The 11,962-nt window shown below is 47.4% G+C and overlaps 1 protein-coding gene across 12 annotated transcripts in view; it reads left to right on the forward strand.

Annotated features, from left to right (window-relative positions):
* Window positions 1-224: 224 nt before the first annotated feature.
* Window positions 225-11,962, forward strand: part of DTNB (dystrobrevin beta) — a 299,067-nt gene continuing 287,329 nt past the window's right edge. For 3 of the 12 annotated variants that reach the window (XR_003096007.1, XM_025214126.1, XM_025214129.1), the window contains exon 1: window positions 225-582. The gene's annotated coding sequence lies outside the window, so the exon portion shown is untranslated. The remainder of the gene's footprint in view (window positions 583-11,962) is intronic. The other 9 variants (XM_025214132.1, XM_025214133.1, XM_025214131.1 and 6 more) reach the window with 5 other exon arrangements.

The raw sequence follows: 11,962 nt of genomic DNA on the forward strand, positions 1-11,962 counted from the left end.
TCCCCCCCGGCCCGGGGGGGGGCGGCGGGGAGCAGCCTCTTCGGGGGTGGCGGGGGGGGGGTGAAACTTTCTGAGGAGGAGCGCGGTCAGGCAGGAGAGCGGGCGGCTAGAGGTGCATGTGGAGTGCGGGGGGGCGGGGGCTGGTAGCAGCTCACGGCCGCGCTGGGGGCACATGGAGGGCTTGGCGAGTGGGCATGCGAGGGGAGAACCGGGGGTAACGGCCACTCACTCCTGGACGATCGATTCAGGCTCAGCGTTAGGGAACACTTCTGCACGTTTAGGGTGTCCAGATGTGGAATAAGCTCCCTGGCAGAGGAGACTGGACGGTCACCTCGCCGGGGTTGCCTGACCCCACGTGTCTTTCCTGCTGGGTGCAGGGGGCTGGACCCGACGATCCTCCGAGGTCGCTTCCGCCCTGACAAGCTGCGCACCTCCATCCTTGGAAGCTTTGAGGAGCAGGCTGGATGGACACACGGCTGGGATGATCCTGCCTCGAGCAGGGGGCTGGACTGGATGCGACCTCGTGAGGTCCCCTCCGGCCCGAAGTGCTATGATTCACCTTAGCCGTGACCGGGTCCTGTGGTGAGAAGTAGACGTAACGTTCGTGAGACTTCTAGAGCAGCGGTTCCCAATCTGCGGCACGCGAACGCAGACAGCCCGCCAGCGGTACCCGTTCACAGACTGATTATAATGACTTTATATGACAAAAATGTGCCGGGGGTACTTAAGGTTGAACTGAAAAGTTTGCTGGCGGTACTTCAGGTCGTATCGTGCGCAGTCTGTCGGTTTGGGAACCGCTGTTCCAGAGTGAAAAGTGAGCTGGGAAAATGGCAGACCTTGTTTATAGAGGACAAAACATTTCTTTTTCCTTTTTTAGGTTGCCTTTAAAAGTACAAAGAGGAAATTGTGTATAGAAAAGTTAAAGTGAAAGTTGCCCCTAGAAAGCTTCCTGTGTGATCCGGGTAATGCTGACTGTTGTAACCAGCCTGTGATATCAAACATTCATGCGCATAGGTGCAGATACATTAATGAAATTATTGAGTTAGCGTCTCATAATGTATATTTAACAATTCGTCCAGGGCAAATGCTTAGTACAGAGCAGTGACTCTAGTTGTACATCTAGACCTGTGAAAAATTATTTGTAAAATGTCAAAAATGCCTGCAGCCACATCCATGGTAGGGAAGGTTAAGCCTGATAAATATCGATATGAGAGACCTGCAAAGAAAACTTTGATGGTCTGGACAGTGTTGATTCAGTAGGTGGCACTCTTCCCTTTGGAACTGAACCATTATCCCAACATTGCACCCTGTTGGGTAGGACTGTGCTGCTGAAAGTACCGTTTTCAAGTGTTTAAAGCTAAATCTCGGCATTACCAATTGACTACATTTCAGCTTGAAATACCTCCCTCCAAAATATTCTTAGTAGTTTCAGATGGAGAAGTTTTTCTTCATGTCTTACGCTCTCAATTTTTCTGCAAAGTGTGACTGCTGATACTGGCTACCATGATCTATAACAGGCCTGTGTAACTGGTGCTCTGTCTCTTAGTGCCCCCCCTACCCCCGCCATTGCTCTCCTGTGCTGGTGTCTGGTCTCTCCCTCCCTCTTCCAGCTTCCATTTCCTGCCCACAGCTTTGAAGGTGGGGCATCATGGGGTGGCCCTCGTTGCATGTTCGGTTGGCTCCTAGCTATTTAGAAGCACACCTGATCTCCAGCGGTGGGGACAAATATCTTTGTCAGGCGTGCCACAAAGTAAGCCCTGCATCCACCCTGAGTGCCACCCTTATCTGTTACCCCTGACTGGTCTGTTGCTCTGCTTTCTCCCATTGCCCTGTGCTCCCTGCTTGACCTGTTCCTTTGCTTTCTATTCTCTGTCCTATCTGCTGTTGTGTTCCCTAGTTTCCTCCCTGATCTGTGCACTACACAGGAAGGCTTCCCAGGCCATTTGTGGCATGCGCGCTGCAGGCTGGGACACCTGGACTTGGATGCAATTTTAATTATAGGCCAGTAATGCAAAACATGTATACGTATATATTTCCAGACAAATCTTTGTAAATAGGGAGTTGAAATTCAGAGTTCATAATACTGAGCTGAGGGAGGGTAAAACAAAAAGGACATGGATGTTTCAAGTATCCCCCCCAAAATGTTACAAACCCATTTGAAAAATTCAGACTAGTATTATCAGGTAAGAGATGTAGAAAACTTTTGTTGTTGTGTAATGACATCAGGCAAAAAACCCCCCATACAATTAGGATCTTATTTTAGTTTTTTGTGATCCCAAATCACATTAATCCAAATTGTAATAATTTTTTTAAACATTTTTTACATGGTTCTGTCCTTACTGTGTTACAGAGTTTGTTGTTTGGGAGTCTGACTGATGTATTTATATACCTTAATATTTCTTTTTAATTAAATTTAAACTTTGAATGTCCTGGGTATGTAAAGCTTATTTTTGTTGGTTGGTCTCTTTTGGTTTGTTTTTTTGTTTTTTAAGGATAGCTGTATAATGTTACGGACCATCTTGAACATAGAAAAGTTAGGAATTGTGTAGAAAAGTTCAATACTATCATACGAATAATTGGCTATTGTGTAAATAAAGGCAGTGTAATTAATTGTATGGATGGTCTCATTTGTGGCATTTCCTAGCTGTTGAATTACCATATTTACTCAAGTAGAAGATGATCCAGATTATAAGACAACCTCTGCCCTGTAATTGGATCCTATATCTGGAAAAATTATGTATTTATTATACTTCTAGGTATAGAATCTAATTATTGGAGGTTTCCCTTGAATTTGTCCATTCCCACTGCTACAGCAGTGAAAATAAGTCTAGGGAGTCTCTGTTCATCTCCCCAGCTTTCCCCTCTGGCAAGCCTCTTCGCCCCTCATCTTACTGTCAGACCCTGCTCTCCCTGAGCAAATGGAAGTGAAGGGCAAATTTGAAAATAATAACCTTGAAATTCAACATGTCTGTAGTGATTTGCATATAGTACCCATGCACTTGATTCATCCAGAATTGATGCATGTTAGCTTTTTTTAAAAAACTGTTGCAGTTTTTAGCACAAACACCTACTTTTATATATTACAAACTATGCATGGTATTAGTCCAAAGCCAAAGACTCATGATTTACCATGTAGTTCATTGTGCTGGACCTCACCTGAATCAACAGCGTTTCAAGCCATGGTGACCCCAGAGCTCAGTATATGTGTGCACTCCAGATTCCCCCCCACAAAGGAGCCATGCGCTAATTAACCACCACTTATGACTAGAACTGGGTTCTGGGATTCTCCAAAATGTATATGTAGATGACGTGCAAGGGAACTTGGTCTGGTGTTACCTCATGCAGGGCAGGGCTGCACTAATCTATATAGGGACGTACCTAAATCGCGCTGGAAGTGCAATGTGCAGCGGCTCTTTTAACCTTGCTCTTTTTGCTGTGTGCCCCCTTAGCCCCTTCGCCGATGGCTGAGGGACCCTGGTAGTCCTGTTGCTTGCTCCTGATTAGCCTTGCTTCCCAATCAGCGACAAGCAGTAGGGCCGCTGGGGTCCCTTGACCAATCAGCAGTGAGGCAAAAACCATGGAATATTTAAAACTGGTTTTTGCAGGGTCCTCTCAGCCAATCAACGTGGTAGGGAAGAGTGGGAGAACACTGCCAAAAGAGCAAGATTAGAGGAGTCGCTTCCTGTCAGTTTTGTGGCAATGCAGACTGCTTTCTTGCTTTCCCCCTAGTTGCTCCTCGGCCTTTTGTCTAAGAGCAAGCAAGACAAGGGGGGATCCGAACTCAAGGCTTCTGAGACTGGGGCTTACACATAGGTTGCCACCCAAAAAAAAAAAAAAGATTCCCATCAGCACGTTTACCCAGTGTGGGCCATGTGTTTTATAGTCATACTTGGTGCTGGCTGTCTTTAATCAACTTTATAGTTGGTTTCCATTGCTGAGCACATGCTGCTTTTGGCAGCAGTTTAATGATAGACAATGTATTTAATGAGATTTCCTTGTGTGCATTTATAAGACGGGGTGCTTTTTTTACCATGCCAATTGGAGAGGGGGGGAACCTTGTTGTGTAGTCGAGTAAATACAGTATCTACTTTCCATAATACTTTTTCAGTATAATTTGATTTTTGTAAATTTGTTTTTAACAAAATCAAATTCTGTCATGTGTAGATATGATGTGCAAAGCTCCTTATAATTAGGTTTTGAACTGTGGGTTTTCAGCAGTCTTCTATTCACTGAATGAAAGGATTAATTTTAGCAGCCAACAATAGGAATATAATGTTATTTTCTATCTACTAGAAGAGGAAGTGGGATACTCTGTAACAGTGGGTTGCACATATATGAGAAGCCTCATTTTGGTGTCTTAAGTTAATGAGACATGGTTCTGTTATATTAGACATCTGTAGGCTTGTGAAATTTAGAGTATTGGCAACAATTTGTAGTTAAAAAAAGACATTAGAATTCATCCAGTGATTCCTGTACCAGTACATTTTACTCTGGTAAAAGAATATTTTGCTGAAGAAGTGATCTATTGTGTGGCATGCTGAAGCTCATATACAGGAGACCCTCGCCATTCATGGGGGATATGTTCCAGAGATCCCTGCGAATGGTGAAATCTGCGAATATGTCAGGATTGCCCGGGGCAGCAAGCTCAGAGCTCCTGCAGACGCCGCCGCCAGCGCTGTTGGTGGCAGGGGCAAGAGCGTGCGGGGAGAGAGCGTGGGTTCAAATATTCAAAACTGTGAATGGCAAATCCATGAAGGGCGAGGGTTTCCTATAATAAAGTAGTGTTTCACTGATGCTAGTAGAATTGGGGGTTTTACCATCAAGACAGTCATACATTATATTGAGCAAAACATGGTTGCGAAGAGGTGATTCTCAGTGCTTCATAATCTGCCTAAATCTAGTATGGTTTTCACTGAGCCCTCTAAAGTTGCCTCCTTTACGGAGTTTAAATTACTGCTGAATACCACAGAAGCACTGGAGTTCTTAGGAAAACTTGTTTTTAATAGAAAATTTTAGGTAACATAGCAGGCATTTCCCTCCCCCTGTAGAACATTTCCAAACAAAATATTTAGAGCAGGGATGTCAAAGATATGGCCTGCAGCCTGGATCTGGACCACAAAGCCCTGTCATCCTGCCTGCGGTACTTACTTCCCATGTACTGGACCTGGCTTCATACAGCACATACCTGGACCAGCCCCATGGGCTGGACCAAAGCAGATCCAGGACACATGGGGCCAGGCCAGTTTGCACACCGTAATAGCCAGCCTCATGTGCTATATCCAGCATGCAGGGCCAGTCTTTCAGACCTGATTTAGCCCACAGTTTGGCCCCTTACTAGTCATTTGTCTTGTGCACTGTCCCCACGCTACTTGTCTGGCTCTAGGGCCAAATTAGTTTGACACCCCTGGCATCAGGGGTTGATGGTGTATATCTGTAGAATTGTGGTACATCTTCAGAAATATTCAGTTATTAACGATAAAATGAACAGTCCAGGGATACAGGTAATTCTCCCACTGTCATAACATCTTTTATCACTCGCTTTTGCCTAGCTAAACTTGAAGCACTCATTCTTCATAGGGACAATTAAGTGTGGTTAAAATAAAAATAGATGACTAGCAGCCTATAAAATCACATATTTTATTCAGGGGCTTCAGTTATTTGCAATTTATTTGTCACTAGGATGATAACATTGCCCACTAAAAAAACTGGTTGTATTATACAATATAGCTAAAAATGGAAATTTGCAACCTCCACAAATTTGTACATCAGCCTGTAACACCTTTTATAATCAGCTCATTCCACAGTCCCGAGTAGCTGTCATTTCATTTCTCTCAATAAAGTTGTTCTGCTCCACTAACTCACCTTGAGCATTTACAGAATTTCAACATAACTTATTCTGGGACTCTCTTCCTTTTGAAAATTTGGAAGCAGTCTGGGTGCTGTTTTTGCAAGTGCTGGAGTGATTTAAGAGCATAATTTTCATTGAAAGTGATGGGACTTGTGCTTCTAAGTCAGTAAGCTGCTTTGGAAAATTCTGCTCCATACTACAAAACTCTTTGGGTAGGTTTCTTCTGGTTCTGTGCTGCTCTTGAGGTTGTTCCCAAAAAATAAATTTTGCCTGCTAATTCTTGCTCCCAGTGTCATAACTATGGCAGGGCAAAGGGGGCAACTGCCCCAGGTGCCAACTTGGGGGAGGGGGACAGAGGGCAAAAAAACAGCTGCTACTGGCAGCTGCACAAGTGCAGTCATGACAACTGGAAGTCGCCTCTGCTCCTGTGCCATGAGCATGCAGCTGTGCTTCTCATGCCAGCTTTCAAGATCTTGAGAGAAATAAATGGCAACGGCAGTTCCCCAAGCATTATTACTGCATTTTGGAATCTTCAAGATTTTTTTGGTAGGTGCCTTGAGAGCAGCACTGTGCCAGTGTACAGATCATTTTCCTGAGTTTTCTTATCAACATTCCAGATGTGAAAATCTGCGGAATTTTCTTTTTGGGAAAGTTACTTATGGTTAGAATTCTAATATGTACCTAGCTTTAATCATAATGCAAAATGGCTAGTGCTGTTGCCCAGTGGAGGCCACGCAATGCACAGAGCAGGGGTGGGCAAAATGCAGCCCGGGGGCTGGATGTGGCCTGCCAGGCCATTCTATCTGGCCTGCGGGGCCCCTAAGAAATTTAGAAAATTAATATTTATCTGCCCGGGGCTGCCTGTCACGCGGCTTTTGATGGCTTGCCAAAACCCAGTAGGCGGCCCTCTGCCCAAAATAATTGTCCACCCCTGGTGTAGAGCATTTCTTCTAGCCAGGCCTCCAGTAATAGTCTGTCATAGTAAGTCTTAGATTGTCCCCAGTTATGGCATTGAAATGCAAATCCCTGCGTGGCAACCTGTTTGTTCTTGTAGCTCTAAGATTATTTTATGTGGTTGGTCATTGCAGCGTGTGTTCTCTATTGCTGATTTTTCATACTTGCTTGGCCTTTTTTTTTCCTTAGGGAAAAGCTTATGATCATGAAATTGTACACATTCTATATAAGGCAGTCTGAGATGGCATAGGCAATCTTAAATATGTTTGTTCCTAACTCTCAGACTTACGGTTTTTTGCACTACAGGTCTTTCCATCTCATAAAAGATGCTGCAGAATTAGAAAGGATTCAGAACAGGTTAACTCAGGGGTTGGCAGGGTTTTTTGGGCTGAGTGCCAAAAACCTGAGCAACCCAGACTCTGAAGATATTGGCATGCTGGGGTGGACAGCAGAGGAATTGTGAGAGGCCTGGTCCTTGTGGCAGCGCAGCCCCTGCCCCTTCCCTGCTGTCCACCCCGAGGTGCACGTGCAGTTGCTGCCAGCAACGAGCAGAGCTAGGCCTCTGACCCCAGTGCAGCCACCTGTAGGCTCGTTGCTGCCTGCTGTGAGCATCCTGGGCTCTGGGCAGGCCCCTGCTGCCCGCCGGGGAGCCTGGGCTGATCACAGCAGGCAGCTGTAAACCTGGAAGCAGCTGCACTGCAGTCCGGAGCCCTGACCCTGCTCATTGTTGGTGGCGGCTTCAGGCATGCCCCTGGGAACATGATGGGGAAGGGGTCAGGGCACAGGGCATGGGGAGAGGGGCTGGCCCCTTCTCTACTGCAGCAGGCTCCGGCTGCACATGCAGGGGCAGCACAGATCCTTCTGGGATGCTCCTGGGCCGTGACGGGGCAGGGGCTGTGACCAAATCTGTGCTATCCTGAGGCAGCGGCCTGGCTCCCGGCTCAGTGCAGCAGGAACCAGAGCAGGGGCTGGGGTTGGGGCTGGCAGCACAGATCAGCCTGGCCTGCTGTTGCTTGGGCATGGGAAGAGGAGCCTCCTGGGCCCAAGGCAGCCACTGCTCATGAGCACCTTCCCCCAGCCCCATTGCCTGTCCCCAGGGTAGGCGAACGGGGTGGCGGGGGCCAAAGCAACCCAACTGGAGCCCTCCTATGTGGGACTGCTGCACTCACGCAGTTTGCCTTGTCCTTAGCACTTGGGCCCAGCAGGATGGGGATAGGGATAGGAATAGGGATATGCCCTCTTGCTCCCTCACCCCACTCCCTTTCTGCCTCCCTCCCCTCCCCCGCAGGGATGCCAGGTTTTGTGGCCGCACAGCCCCTGGCAGTGGAGCACAGCCTCAGCCTCGTCCCTGCAGTAGTCCCTGAGGCGCACACAGCAACGAGCCGGGCCAGGACTCAAGACCCAGGTGTAGCTGCTTCTAAGTTGGCTGCTGCCTTTTGCATGCTGCTGTGCTCTGGGCAGCTGCTGCCGATCATGGAGCCTGGGATGCTCACGGCAAGGCTTGCAGCCTTCTTGCCTCCTGCTGCGAGCAGCCCGAGCTCTGTGGCTGGCGGCAGCTGCCCAGAGCCTGTCTGTCTGTGGCATGCTGAGTAAAATAGCCTCGCATACCATGCTCCGGCATGTGTACTGGGGGTTGCCACCCCCTGGGTTAACTAAACTGTTTAGGAGCATGGAAAAGCACCCATTTAGCGTGGGACTGGAGAAAATGAGATTGTATTAGTCCCAGACCTGTTTCCTTTTGTCAGAATTCACTTTTTGTTTGGTTTCTGCCATTGGTGTCTCTTTCTCAGCTCAAGCTCAACATATCTAAAACAGTTATTAATCTCTTATCTGGCTGCCACCTGCCACTGACGACAGCAGTGAAATCCTGTCTCTCTTTTGGGTTCGTAAGCCAGGCATCATCTTGACTTGGAAATAGTTTAGATATGAGGCCCAAAACAGAAGTCCACATCTTGCAGGTACTTTCTGCACAGTGCCTCTAAGATATGGTCTTTTCTGTTCATTTGACAGAAGGCACTCTTATCTAAGCTCTGATAATCTTGCATCTTGAGGCTTGCAGTAGGCTTTGACAACTGCAGTTTTGCCTCACTGATACCAATTCAGAATGCTGTTGCAAAGTGTATTTGCTTAGCTTGTTGCTTTTACCGTGTTATCCCACATTTCAATCTCTCCACTATCTCCTCTTTCTCTATCGAATCAAATATAAAATGCTTGACTTCGTTGTAGAGGGTAGAGATGGTTCATAAAGGGCCTGTCATTCTGCCCAGGCCCAGACACTGCATTCAAGACAGCTGTTCCTCTGTTCTTCTACATAAGATATCTGTGCCTAGGTTTCTGTTCCCTGACACCCAGCTCCTGACTCCAACTTGAGTCCTTGCTTTCTGATCTGCTGGCTCCTGACCCTTGGCTTGGGGCTCCAGTTTGAACCCATGCTTCAGACCTTGACTACTCCTGGTCCCGTGGCTTGTGACTGTGCAGACCCTTCTCCTGACTCTTTGGTTCAAAGCCCCAACTACCAGCAGTGACCGACTTAAATATAGAGGGAAGTCTGGGTGACAGCGACCACGAAACCATCATGTTCACTGTCCAACATAAGGCAGACAAATCTGATAGCAGGATTGAAGTCTTGGACTTCTAAATGCAAATTTCAACATGCCCAGGTCACTAGTAGGGCAAGTGCTGCGGGGCCAGGGACTGAAGGCGAAAGGTGTGCGTGAAGAGTGGTTGTTCCTTAAGGACACGATCCTTGAAGCACAAAGGAAGTCTATTCCCATGCAGAGAAAAGGTAACAGAAGGGCTGGGAAGCCCTCTTGGCTAAACAGGAAAATCACGGTCCTCTTAAGAAAGAAGAAAGAGGCTTATAAACAATGGAAGCACAGGGTGGGCCCCAAGAAGGACTGTTCCACAATGGCCCACATTTGCAGGGAACAGATAAGACAGGCTAAAGTGGGGACCAAACTTAAATTAGCAACAAGGACAACCAGAAGTCCTTCCTTAGGTACATAGGGAACAGAAGGAGAACAAATGGGAGTGTGGAGCCATTGCTCAGCAACTTGGGAGAGCTGGTTACCAGCACCCAGGAGAAAGCTGAATTTCTGAATGACTACTTCACCTAGGTCTTTTACCGGACCAAAGGGAATACTGTGCCAGGTAGAGTAGAGGATGAGCATGGTAGGAATAATCGCCTTCCTACCATTGCCGTAGATTGGTGTATGACCAATTAATAAAATTAGAAGTATACAGAGGGACTGGATGATCTTCATCCGAGAGTGGTGAAGGAGCTGGCTGAAGTAATTGTAGAACCCCTGGTGAAACTCTTCCACACCTCGTGGCACTCTAGAGAAGTCCCTGAGGCCTGGAAGAGGGCCAGTGTTGTGCCCATCCACAAGAAGGGCAGGAGGAAGGACCTGAGTAACAATAGGCCAGTCAGCCTAACTTCCATCCTAGGGAAAATCTTAGAAAAGTTTATCAAGGAGTCTATCTGCAATAAGCGTGCAGAAGATAAGATCCTGAACGGCAGCCAGCATGGTTTCATCATGGGCAGGTCTTGCCTTACCAATCTCCTCTCCTTCTGTGACCAGGTAACTAACTCACCACCTGGACGCGAGAGAGCAGGTTGATGTTGTATACCTTGACTTCCAAAAGGACTTTGATTTAGTATCCCATGACGTCCTCTCGATACAATTGGAGGATTGTGGGCTTCGCTCCAAGACAGTCAGGTGGGTGAGAAACTGGCTGCAGGATAGGACTCAGAGTGATAGTCAATGGATCTGTGTCATCCTGGTGAGAAGTGGGCAGCGGTGTCCCACAGGGGTTGGTGCTTGGTCCAATACTTTTCAACATCTTTATTAACGATATGGATGTAGGGGTGAAGAGATCACTGGTCAAGTTTGTGGATGACACCAAGTTTTGGGGAAGCATGGTCACACTTGAAGATGGGTTACAGATACAAGTGGACCTAGACAGACTATAAAGTTGGGTGGATCAGAACCTGATGAAGTTCAACGTCGAGAAATGGAAAATGCTCCACCTCGGGATGAGCACCCCCCAACACACCTACAGGCTTGGTGGCACCAAACTGACTAGTGCCATGAATGAAAAAGACCTGGGGGTAATAGTAGACTATAATATGACTATGAACCAGCAGTGTGATGCTGTAGAGCCAGTAGGGCAGATAATACTCTGGCATGCATCAATCGATGCATCTCCAGCAAAACCAAGGAGGTGATTCTTCTGCTCTACTCAGCGCTGGTGAAACCTCAGCTGGAGTACTGCATTCTGTTCTGGGCACTGCACTTCAACAAGGATGTGGGCAAGCTTGAGAGAGTCCAAAGAAGAGCTGCCTGTATGATCAGAGTCTTACACGGCAAGCCATGTGAGGAAAGGCTGAGGGATCTGGGACTCTCTAGCCTGAGGAAAAGAGGACTGAGACTGGACCTAGTAGTAGCTTACCACTACATTAGGGGAGTACATCAAAGGCTTGGTGAGCAACTGTTCACCAGGGCACCCGAGGGGAGAATCAGGAGTAATGGCCACAAGCTCCTGGACGATTGATTGAGGATCAACATAGTTTTAGGCTGCATCAACAGAAATGTTAGGTGCAAGACACCAGAGGTGATACTGCCTCTCTACTTGGCACCAGCTAGGCTTCATCTGGAGTACTGCGTGTAGTTTTAGGCTCCATATTTTACAAAGGGCGTGGAGAATTTAAAGAGGGTCCAGAGGCAGATGACAGAAATGATAAAGGACTTTGAAAGCAAGTCATATGAGGAGACGTGGAAGGAAATAGGCATGTTCAGCTAACAGAAAAGGGACTTGAGACATAATAGCAATTTTCAAAAATCTGGAGGGCTGCCATAAAAATGAGGGAGAATGTATTTTTTCTCTAGTTGCAGGAAGCAGGATGTAGACCAATGGCTTGAAGTTGCAGCAAAGCAGATTTCAATTAGATATTGTGCGGGCTGGCTCCCGATCCTGTCCTCGCCAGGAGCGGGCCGGGCCCGTCTGTGTGCACGCGGGCTGTGGCCGGCAGCCCGGGCACGCGGAGCCGGAGAAGACCGCGGTGCGGTATAGTACGTTCGAGCTAGAATCGGTCACGGAGGCATAATGGTTGATTGAAAAGATTATTTACTTACACCGAAGGTGGTCGCGGTGTAGGCT

The sequence above is a fragment of the Alligator sinensis genome, unplaced genomic scaffold, assembly GCF_000455745.1.
Source record: "Alligator sinensis unplaced genomic scaffold, ASM45574v1 scaffold8_1, whole genome shotgun sequence".
In the NCBI taxonomy this organism is placed as follows: Eukaryota; Metazoa; Chordata; order Crocodylia; family Alligatoridae; genus Alligator; species Alligator sinensis.